This window comes from Nomascus leucogenys, chromosome 9 (assembly GCF_006542625.1).
Source record: "Nomascus leucogenys isolate Asia chromosome 9, Asia_NLE_v1, whole genome shotgun sequence".
NCBI classification, from domain to species: Eukaryota; Metazoa; Chordata; class Mammalia; order Primates; family Hylobatidae; genus Nomascus; species Nomascus leucogenys.
The window spans coordinates 87,264,354-87,274,649 of record NC_044389.1 but is presented as its reverse complement, the minus strand read 5'-3'; the positions used below and the strand labels follow the sequence as shown (position 1 = coordinate 87,274,649).

Below are 10,296 nucleotides of genomic sequence, written 5' to 3'. Positions count from 1 at the left end.
GTAAAAGTGTTCCCTTTTATCCACAACCCTGCCAGCATCTGTTGTTTCTTGACTTTTTAATAATTGCCATTCTGACTGGCATGAGATGATATCTCATTGTGGTTTTGACTTACATTACTCTAAGGATCAGTGACATTGAGCTTCTTTTTATGTCTGTTGGCTGCATGAATGTCTTCTTTTGGGAAATGTCTGTTCATGTCCTTTGCCCACTTTTTAATGGGGTTGTCTTTTCCTTGTAAATTTGTTTAATTTTGTTCTTTTTGCTTAGGATAGCTGTGGCTATACTGGGTCTTTTCTGGTTCTATATAAACTTTAGGATTATTTTTTCTGTTTCTGTAAAGAATGTCATTGGTATTTTGATAAGGATTGCATTGAATCTGTAGATTTCTTTGGGTAGTATGGACATTTTTACAACATTGATTTTTCCAATCCATGAACATGAAATATCTCTTTTTGTGTGTGTGTCCTCTTCAATTTCTTGCATCAATGTTTCAAAGTTTTCATTGTAGAGATCTTTCATTTCTTTGGTTAATTCCTAGGTATTTAATTTTATTTGTGACTATCATAAATGGGATTACCTTCTTGATTACTTTTTCAAACTGTTTGCTGTTGGTATATAGAAATGCTACTAATTTTTGTATGTAGATTTTTTTTCTCCCGCTACCTTATTGAATTTGGTTATCAATTCTAATAATTCTAATAAATCTTTAGGTTTTTCCAAATATAAGATCATATCATCCACAAAGAAGGACAATTTGATTTCTTCCTTTCCAATTTGGAGGCCCTTTATTTCTTTCTCTTGTCTGATTGCGCCAACTAGGACTTCTAGTACAATGTTGAATAATAGTGGCGAGAGTGAGCATCCTTGTCGTGTTCCACATCTTTGAGGAAAAGTTTACAGTTTTCCCCCATTTTGTATGTTAGCTATGGAGTCTGTTAGATACGGCTTTTATTATGTTGAGGTGTGTTCCTTTTATACCTAGTTTATAGTTTTTATCATGAAGGGATGTTGAATTTTATCAAATGCTTTTACAACATCAAAGGATTATTTATTTTTTGTCTTTTGTTCTGTTGATATGATGTATCACATTGATTGATTTGCCTATGTTAAACCATCCTTGAATCCCTGGGATAAATATCACTTCATCATGATGCATGGTCTTTTTAATGTAGTGTTGAATTTGGTTTGCTAGGATTTTGTTGAAGAGTTCTACCTCAGTGTTCACTGGGGATATTGGCCTGCAGTTTTCTTTTTTTGATATGTCTTTGTCTGATTTTGGTATCAATCAGGGTAATCCTGGCCTTATGGAATGAGTTGGGAAGTGTTTTTTCTTCTTCTATTTTTCAGAATAGTTTGAGTAGGATTAGTATTCATTCTTCTTTAAATGATTGGCAGTGAAGCCATTGGGGTTCCAGGCTTTTCTTTGCTGGGATAATTTTTAGTATGCCTTCAATCTCATTACTTGTTATTGGTTCATTCCAGCTTTGGATTTCCTCATAGGAATGAATGTTTACATTCATTGTTTAATCTTCATAGGTTGTATGTGTTTAGGAATTTACCCATTTCTTTTAGATTTTCCAATTTCACGTATAGTTGCTCATAGTAGCCACTAATGATTCTTTGAATTTCTATTGTATCAGTTGCAATGTTGTCTTTTTCATCTCTGATTTTACTTGGGTATTTTCTCTTTTTTTACTTAGTCTGGCTAATGGTTTGTCAATTTTGTTTAACTTTTCAAAAACCAACTTTTTGTTTTGTTGATCTTTTGTGTTGTTTTCTTCATTTCAATTCTATTTATTTCTGTTCTGATCTTTGTTACTTCTTTGGTACTAATTTTGGGTTGGTTTGCTCTTGCTTTTCTGGTTATTTAAGACACAGTTAGGTTTTTTATTTCAAGTTTTTCTTTGTTTTTGATCTAAGTGCTTATAATTATAAACTTCCTGCTTAGTACTGCTTTTGCTGTATCCCACACGTTTTGGTATGTTGTGTTTCTGTTGCCATTTGCTTAAATAAATTTTTCAATTTCCTTCATTGACCCCCCTGGGTTATTCAGGAGCATATTGTTTAATTTCCATGTGTTTTCATAGTTTCCCAAATTCCTCCTGCTAGTGACTTCTAGTTTTATTCCATTGTGGTCAGAGATGCTTGATATAATTTCAATTTTTTTTGAATGTTTTAAGACTTGTTTTGTGACCTAATATATGACTTGTCCTTGAGAATGGTCCATATGCTGAGGAAAAGAATGTGTATTCTGCAGCCATTGGATGAAATGTTCTGTAAATCTCTATTAGGTCCATTTGGTGTATAGTGCAGATTCAGTCCAATGTTTCTTTGTTGATTTTCGTCTGGAAGATCTGTCCACTGCTCAAAGAGTGGTATTGAAGTCTCCAGCTATTATTGTATTGAGATCTATCTCTCTCATTATTTCTAATATACTTTGTATATCTGGGTGCTGCAGTGTTGGGTGCATATATATTTACAATTATATATATTTACACTTATATATTACAATATAGTTACAATATCCTCTTGCTGGATTGAACTATTTATCATTATACAAAGGACTGCTTGTTCCCTTCTGATAGTTTTGTCTTGAAATCTATTTTTTTCTGATATAAGTATAGCAATTCCTGATCTTTTTTGGTTTCCATTGGCATGGAGTAGCTTTTTCAATTGCTTCATTTTCAGCTTATGTGTGTCTTTATAGGCGAAGGTGACATTCTTGTAGGCAACAGATCAATGGCTCTTATTTTTCTCTCTATTCAACCATTTGGTATCTTTTGATTGGAAAGTTTAGTTAATTTACATTCATTGTTATAATTGATAAATAAGGACTGACCTACTTTTGCCAATTTGTCATTTGTTTCTTGTTTTGTGTTCTTCTCTTCCTTTTTTCTTCTCTCCTGTCTTCCTTTTAGTCAAGGTGATTTTCTTTGATGGTATGATTTAATTTCTTGCTCTTTATTTTTTGTGAATATGTGGTATGTTTTTTGTTTTGAGGTTACCATGAGACTTGCAAATACTATCTTACAATGCAAAACTGCTTGCATAAACAAACTAACAAAAGGACAACTAATAACTCTATGCTTTAACTTCATCCTTCCACTTTTTAACTTTTTCTTGTTTCTGTTTAATTTTTGTATACATCTATGTCCTTTAAAGTTGTTGTAGTTATTTTGTTTGGCTCATCATTTAGTCTTTCTACTTAAGATAAAAGTACTTAACACACCACAGTTATGTGTTACAATATTCTGTATTTTTCTGTGCATTTACCATTACGAGTGAGTTTTGTACCTTCAGTTGATTTCCTATTGCTCATTAACATCCTTTTCTTTCTGATTGAAAAACTCCCTTTAGCATTTTGTGTAGGACAGGCCTGTTGGTCATGAAATCCCTCAATTTTTGTTTGGGAAGGATTTTATTTATTCTTCATATTTAAAGGATATTTTTCACCATATATACTATTCTATGGTAAAATATTTTTTTCTTCATCATTTTAAATATGTCACACTACTTTCCGCTGGCCTGTGAGATTTCCATGGAAAAGTCTGCTGCCAGATGTATTGGAGCTACATTTTATATTATTTGTTTATTTTCTCTTGCTTCTGTTAGGATTATTTCTTAATCCTTGATCTTTGGGAGTTTGATTATTAAATGCCTTGAATGAATCTTCTTTGGGTTAAATCTGCTTGACGTTCTATGATCTTCTTATACTTGGATATTGGTATCTTTAGGTTTGGGAGGTTCTCTGTTATTATACTTTTGAATAAATATTCTATACCTGTCTCTTTATATCCTCTCTAAAGCCATAACTCTTAGGTTTTGTCCTTTTGAATCTATTTTCTGGATCCTGTAGGTATGCATCATTGTTTTTTTATTTGTTTTGTCTCCCTGACTGTGTATTTTCAAGTAGCCTATTTTCAAGCTCTCTGATTTTTTCTTCTGCTTTATCAGTTCTGCTGTTAAAAGACTCTGATGTATTCTCCAGTAGGCCACTTGCATTTTTCAGCTCCAGAATTTCTGCTTGATTATTTTTAATTATTTCAATCTCTTCATTAAATTTATCTGATAGAATTCTGAATTCCTTCTCTATGTTATCTTGAATTTCTTTGAGTCTCCTCAAGATGGCTATTTTGTATTCTCTGAAGGTCACCTATCTCTGTTTTGAATTCTTTGAAGATCACATATCTCTGTTTCTCCAGAACTGCTCCCTAGTGCCTTATTTGGTTCATCTGGTGAGTTCATGTTTTCTTGGGTAGTCCTGATACTTGGGAATGTTCTTCTGTGTCTGGGCATTGGAGAGTGAGGTATTTATTGTAGCCTTCACAGTCTGGGCTTGTTTGCACTTGTCCATCTTGGGAACGATTTCCAGGTATTTAAAAGGTCTCGAGTGTTGTGATCTAAGCCAGATCTGCATTAATGGGTACCTCAAGCCCAGTAACACTGTAGTTCCTGCAGACTCATACAGGTACCGCCTTGATGGTCTTGGATAAGATCTGAAAGAATTATCTGAGTACCAGGCAGAGACTCTTTTTCTTTTCCCTTATTTTCTCCCAAATGGAGTCTGTCTGTGCTGAGCCGTTTGGAGCTGCAGGTGGGGTGATGCAATACCCTATGGCCACCACCACTGGGACTGTGCAGAGACTCGACTCACTCAAGGTGCACTGTAACCACTCCGTGGCTACTGCCTATGTTCACTCAAGGACCTAGAGCTCTACATTCAGCAGGGGGCAAAGCTAGTCAGGCTTGTGCCCTTCCGTTCAGGGTGGCGAGTTCCCCCAGGGTCCAGGTAGATCCAGAGATGCCATGTGAGAGCCAGGGACTGGAGTAAAAAAACCTTAGAAATCTGCCCAGTGTTCTATTCTACTGTGGTTGAGCTGGCCCTCAAACCACAAGACAGTCCTTCCCACTCTTTCCTCCCCTTTTCACAGGCAGAAGGGCCTCACCCTGTGGCCACCATTACCACAGGTTCATGGAAGGTACTGCCAGGCTACCACTGATATTCACTCAAGGCCCAAAGGCTCTTGGGTCAGTTTGTGGTGAATGTTGCCAGGCCTGAGAGTCATCCTTCAGGGAGGTGGGCTCCCCTCTGGTCCAGGGCTGGTAAAATGAACTCGATTTTGAGAGCTGCACAGGAACCAGAATGCCCATTCTTTGTGGTTTTGTTCAGACTTCTAGAAGGTGACTGCAGAACATGAAAAGCACCAAATGAAAACAAGGGAGCATAAAAAACAAGCTGGAGGATGGTTTTTACGATGAGGAGAAAACACTCTGAATCTCAAATATGTTAAAATACTTTCTGAAGTAGTTTTAGAATCACTGTTTATTAAATAAGTGAACTAATAACATGGTGTTTGAGTTCTAGGGGATATAAAGAGGAATGCAACCAGGTTCCTGGCTTTAGAGACCTCCCAGGCTAAAGAATGGCATGCAGCTCTATAAATTAAGGAACACTATTATAATACTGATACAATACAAAGTACTATGAAAATTTAGGGAAGGAGAGAAAATGCATATTAGGGCATCAGAAGGAGAAAACGGCCTTTTAACAACTGTTCCTAAAAGAAAGTAGGATTATCAGCAGATCCAGCTGGAGAGGGCAGAGAGACACTCCCTCTAACCAGTGCTTCCCCACTCATTTGCTCATAGTAAGGAAAGACTGACCATATTGAGAAGTCCTGGAAGGTTTTCAGAGCAGAGAAATGTCATGATGCAAGCTGTGCTTTAGGAAGAGGCTTGGGATGCTAGAGTGGTAAGTGAATTTGGCAAAGCGGGGTTTACAAAAAATTTAGGAGACTTGCAATAGTTTAGGAGAGAGATTATGGGGACTATAATTTGAGCAATGAAAGCAGAAAGAGTCAAGTATTAAAGATAGGGCTTGAGGGCTGAGCCGCACATGATGGGACTGTTGGATAGATTAAATAAAGAGAAGACTGAGGCAAATAAATCTGCCTGAAAAGATTCTTCTAACAATAAACTCACAATGATTAGGCATACACTGAGGCTTGGCACTAGATAAAGCACTTGGCATGTATTACCTAGGAGGCAGGATTTTATCCCCATCTCATGGATGAGATAGCAGAGGTTCAGCAGTTAGTAACTTGCTGTGGTGCTAACCTGTAAGTAGAAGAGTCAAGACTTGAACCCAGCTGTCTGTTACAGATCCTAAGCATTCTTAACCATGCTATAGAGGGGTCTCTGCGGGTGGTGGGCATCTGTCTTATCACTCCCTGAAGGTTTAGGATAAGATAAAATGGGCATGTAAAGAAGGTAGGTGCCCAGAGTCATTTCTTGCCATTAAAGGCTGCTCAGACTCTAGAAGAGTGAGGATGGGAAGGCTAAAAGTAGCCAGGGTAAGGCTTAGAGCAGCAGTTCTCAAATTGTGGTCTCTGCATCAGCACATCAGCATCACCTGGGTACTTGTTAGAAATGGAGATTCCAGGCCCTGCTTCAGACCTGCTGAATCAGAAACTGAGCTCTGCAATGTGTGATTTAACAAGCCTTCCAGGTGATACTGATGCCCAATAGTGTTTAAGAACCACTATCTTGCGAGAATGGCTTTCCTTTCCCGCCCTACTCCAGGCCCAGATGCAAACATGTGAGCAATGATTGCTGCTGTACAGGCCCAGGAACAGACCAAGGGGCTGTGGTGTGGCCTGGGCCCAGCTTGGCAACAGTTAGAGTAGCTTAAAGGGCAGGGATGGATGGCATGCCTCCCATGGCTGTGACTGCCTCACTTGTTTGTGGAAGGTCTTGTTCTTTTTTTCCATGCATAGGGTCTGATTTATTTCCTCTTGCTGGTGGCTCTGTGGGTCCTGCATGTGCCTTTCCTGTTTGATGCTCCCCTCTACTCTACCAGGTGAAGTGTTTGCCAGACTAGTTAATCAGCCAGAAGGTGCAGTGTGACTATGAGCTGAAGAGGAAGGACAGGGAGCTGCAGAAGCTTGAGGAGTGGGGGCAGCAAATGCAGGAAACAGCAGATGATGGAGGAGTTGCCAGGGAAGTCAGTATCAGGAGGGTTGAGGGAGGCATTTCCAGGAGCAAGCTTCTCACCATTCATCCTCCCTCTCCTCTTTCCCCACCCACAGGCTGACATTCTCACAACCTGAAGTGTCAGATAGGAGCCAGCGCATGGGTAAAACTGGCAAAACTCAAAGCAGGTAATATGGGGATGCTTGTGTGTAGGAAGGAGAAAGGCCAGAGAGTAAAAGCATGGAAAAATGGAGTTAGCATGCTTGGGTTACTTTTTTAGCTATTCTCTTCTCTCACCTGTCTGTTCCATTTGGTAGAAAAGAAGTGAGTTGTTCTAGACAGTGGTGAGAAACTTTGAGAAGCAGATAGCAGCAGCTTCCAAGGAAAATGAGGAACTCAAGAAGTTGTTGATTATGCTAAACAGCTAAACAGGGATGTAGCTGAACTCTTGAGCTGCCCTTCAACAGACCTGCTGTGAATTGTTATGTGGTCAAAACAGGATTAAACCTCAGGCCAGGTTCCTGCCACACAAACAGGTCTTTTTCAACTGTTCATGAGAGTAGCTGGTGATGTTTTCTTTTCTCCAGAAACTTACCCTGCTTAGCAGGAGACAGCTGGGTAACAATCTACATTCTAAAGGTTGTCTACTTCGGTTCTCCAAAACTGCAGGCTTGATGAATTTTCTTTATTGAGAGCAGGCCCAATTTTCTCTCCTCTTTTACCAACCAGAGAGCCCAGGGGGCCAAATCTGTGGACTGTGGTGTCTTGTGGAAGCACTAGAGTTGCCTCAAGAAGGAAATATAAATACTCGGAGACTCAGACAGTTCCCTGTGTGGGTAAGAGCTGGGACCAGTGCCTTTCTTACAAAACACATAGCCCTGGGGCCTGGAGGCTTGAAACCCTCCTCATATGAACTCTACATCCTCACATGAACTCCCACTGGCCTGTCCTAGGCCAGGCTACAGACACCAGCATCAGCATCAAGGACCATGATCAGGACAAGTAGCTGGTCCAGCTGCAGCAGGAGATACAGAAGGTTGGGACTTCATTGCCTGGCAACAGTGGTGCTTCCAGGTGAGAGATACGAAGGGGCTTCTCTATGCCCGGGGTGTAAGGCAGGGACTGCAGTCACTGGGGACTGCTTTGTGCAGAAGCAGCTTAGCTCTGGAGGGATGCTGCCAGCCCATCTCCAAGGTTCCTACTTCGTGGAGGAAGAGCAGAGGCGCAGGAGGCCCCAACCCCTTTTGCCTAGGGGCAAACACACTGTAAAGCAGAGACAGCCCCTTATTGCAGCTGCTATCCTTCTGGGCCAGGAGGCAAGCATAGAGGGGCTCACAACATGGTCTCTGGGATGCAGATGCCCCAGCTCCTCTGTGGCTCTTTTGATGTCTCCTCAGTGTCCACACTGAGCTGGAGTGGGATCTCTCTGGAGGGAGCAGCTACTGGGATTCTCTTTCCACGATTCTTCCCAAATATTTTACATCCCTATCTTGATGCCCTAGGGCCCCGAAGTGAGTACTGTTAGACCCCTTTCCACTTTCTACCCTGGAAAACATCTCCAGACATTGGATATTTTTGTCTTCTGGCTTCGTCGTTTTGGCTGAAGCCAGCCCTCTTTTGATGTCTGTCTTGGTCCATCAATCTCTCTCAAAAGCTCTAGAAAGGGACCCTGATTCTTCATGCTCTGTTTCCTCTTCTATCTCTGGGCTCTGCCAAAGCTCAGGCAGGTGCCCTTGTGTCCCAGATGTTACCATGTTGGAGGTAGCTCTGAGCCCAGCCTAGCACCAAGAGTTGCCTAGGAATTGCAGTCCTTGGGTCTTAGACTGCCTTGCAAGCTTATCTAAAATCCGTCCACTTTGGCTCACAGTGGTGAGGCTTGCCAAATAACTCAAGTTTTAACTGTTAGTATAGGCAATTCCCCTCTGGCTGGGTATGATCCACATGCTCCCTCCATGTGCAGGCACTGGCTAAGCCCAGCACTGCTTTACTCTCCACTGTGATCGTGCAGCATTGAGTTAAATGTAAAGTCACCCTGTTGCTGCATTCTCCATCCTCAAAGTGCAAAGATTATCTCTCCATACTATACAACTGCTGACAGGAAATGGGACATGTATGGCCTCAGACACTCAAGACTGTCTCTCCTACCCTCTTCATAGGACACTTCACAGATTTGTGCGTCATCCTTGCAGGAGAGCCATGCTAATCTCTGTATCATTCTAATTTTAGTGTGTGTGCTATGCTAATATGTATTAGCACTCATATTTATTATATTCCAGGCATATAATGTCACCAGGGCCAGCCCTACATTGTTGGTAGGAATATAGAATGCTCTTATACTCTAGGACAGTGTACTTCCAGTAGGGACAAGTTTGCCACATAAATTATAAGCCAGATCAGAAAACATTTTACTGCAGATTTTCCATTTGGTATGGCCAGGATTATTAATAAGGTAGCATAGCTCTTGTATATTCTGGTGATAGAATACCAAGTTGAGAGGTACAAACCTCATCTCTACCCCTGTCCCCTCTACTTCAGAGGGGTGTGTGTGTTTTGTTCTTGTTCTTTCCCATATTCCTTTAATACTCTTGGGGAAGGAGTATCATGGGTATGTTCCTGATTAGTTCCTCCAAACTAATCTCATCTGCATTATTCCTAAGTGAAAATCCCCTCCGGCTTTTACTATGCCTTGTTGAGGAGGCATCCACATGGTGTGAATGATCTGGTGTACTGATGTTTTATTATTTTTTTATTTATTTCTAGTGTGTCTTTCTGCATGGAAGAGCTGGAAAACAGAACACTAATTCCTTGAATCTCTAAGATAGGGGACTAAATGTAATTCATGTTCACCATTCAAATGCACTTGCATAAGATTTGAAAGAAAGAAGTGAGGTACAGGCCATTCTTCTGGTTCTGCAAATGCTATCCTGAATACCCAATTTGGTGGTTGTGTCCTGATCATGGGGTGGCGGCTGTCAAGTTTTGCAGATAGGTTTCCGATTATAGAGCAGTGATTTTATTCATAGCTCAGTGTGGTTTTCGGTCATATCTGAAAACTTAGTTTGGCATTTGTTTATTCAGCTTCCTAATGACTCTGGTAGTTATCTAATGTCAAAAAAAAGTTTTTGCTTACCTAGAGTAGATACATTATTTACCACTGGACTTCAACCTATGTTCACTTTGCAGAATTTTCTCTATTATTATTTTTCCTCTGGGATTTGGCTTAGTTTCTGGGAAGGATTTTGGATATCTGCTACCATACCACCATCTTTTCTGGAAGTCTGTTTATAATAAATTTCAGGTAATGAAATTTCAGATATGTGTGT

At 40.2% G+C, this 10,296-nt stretch overlaps 1 non-coding gene across 1 annotated transcript; it reads right to left on the bottom strand.

Annotated features, from left to right (window-relative positions):
- Positions 1–9,119: 9,119 nt before the first annotated feature.
- On the bottom strand, positions 9,120–9,229 carry LOC115836799. The gene has a single exon (XR_004031812.1). It is a non-coding gene; the product is annotated as a U6 spliceosomal RNA (small nuclear RNA).
- Between the last annotated feature and the right edge of the window lie 1,067 nt (positions 9,230–10,296).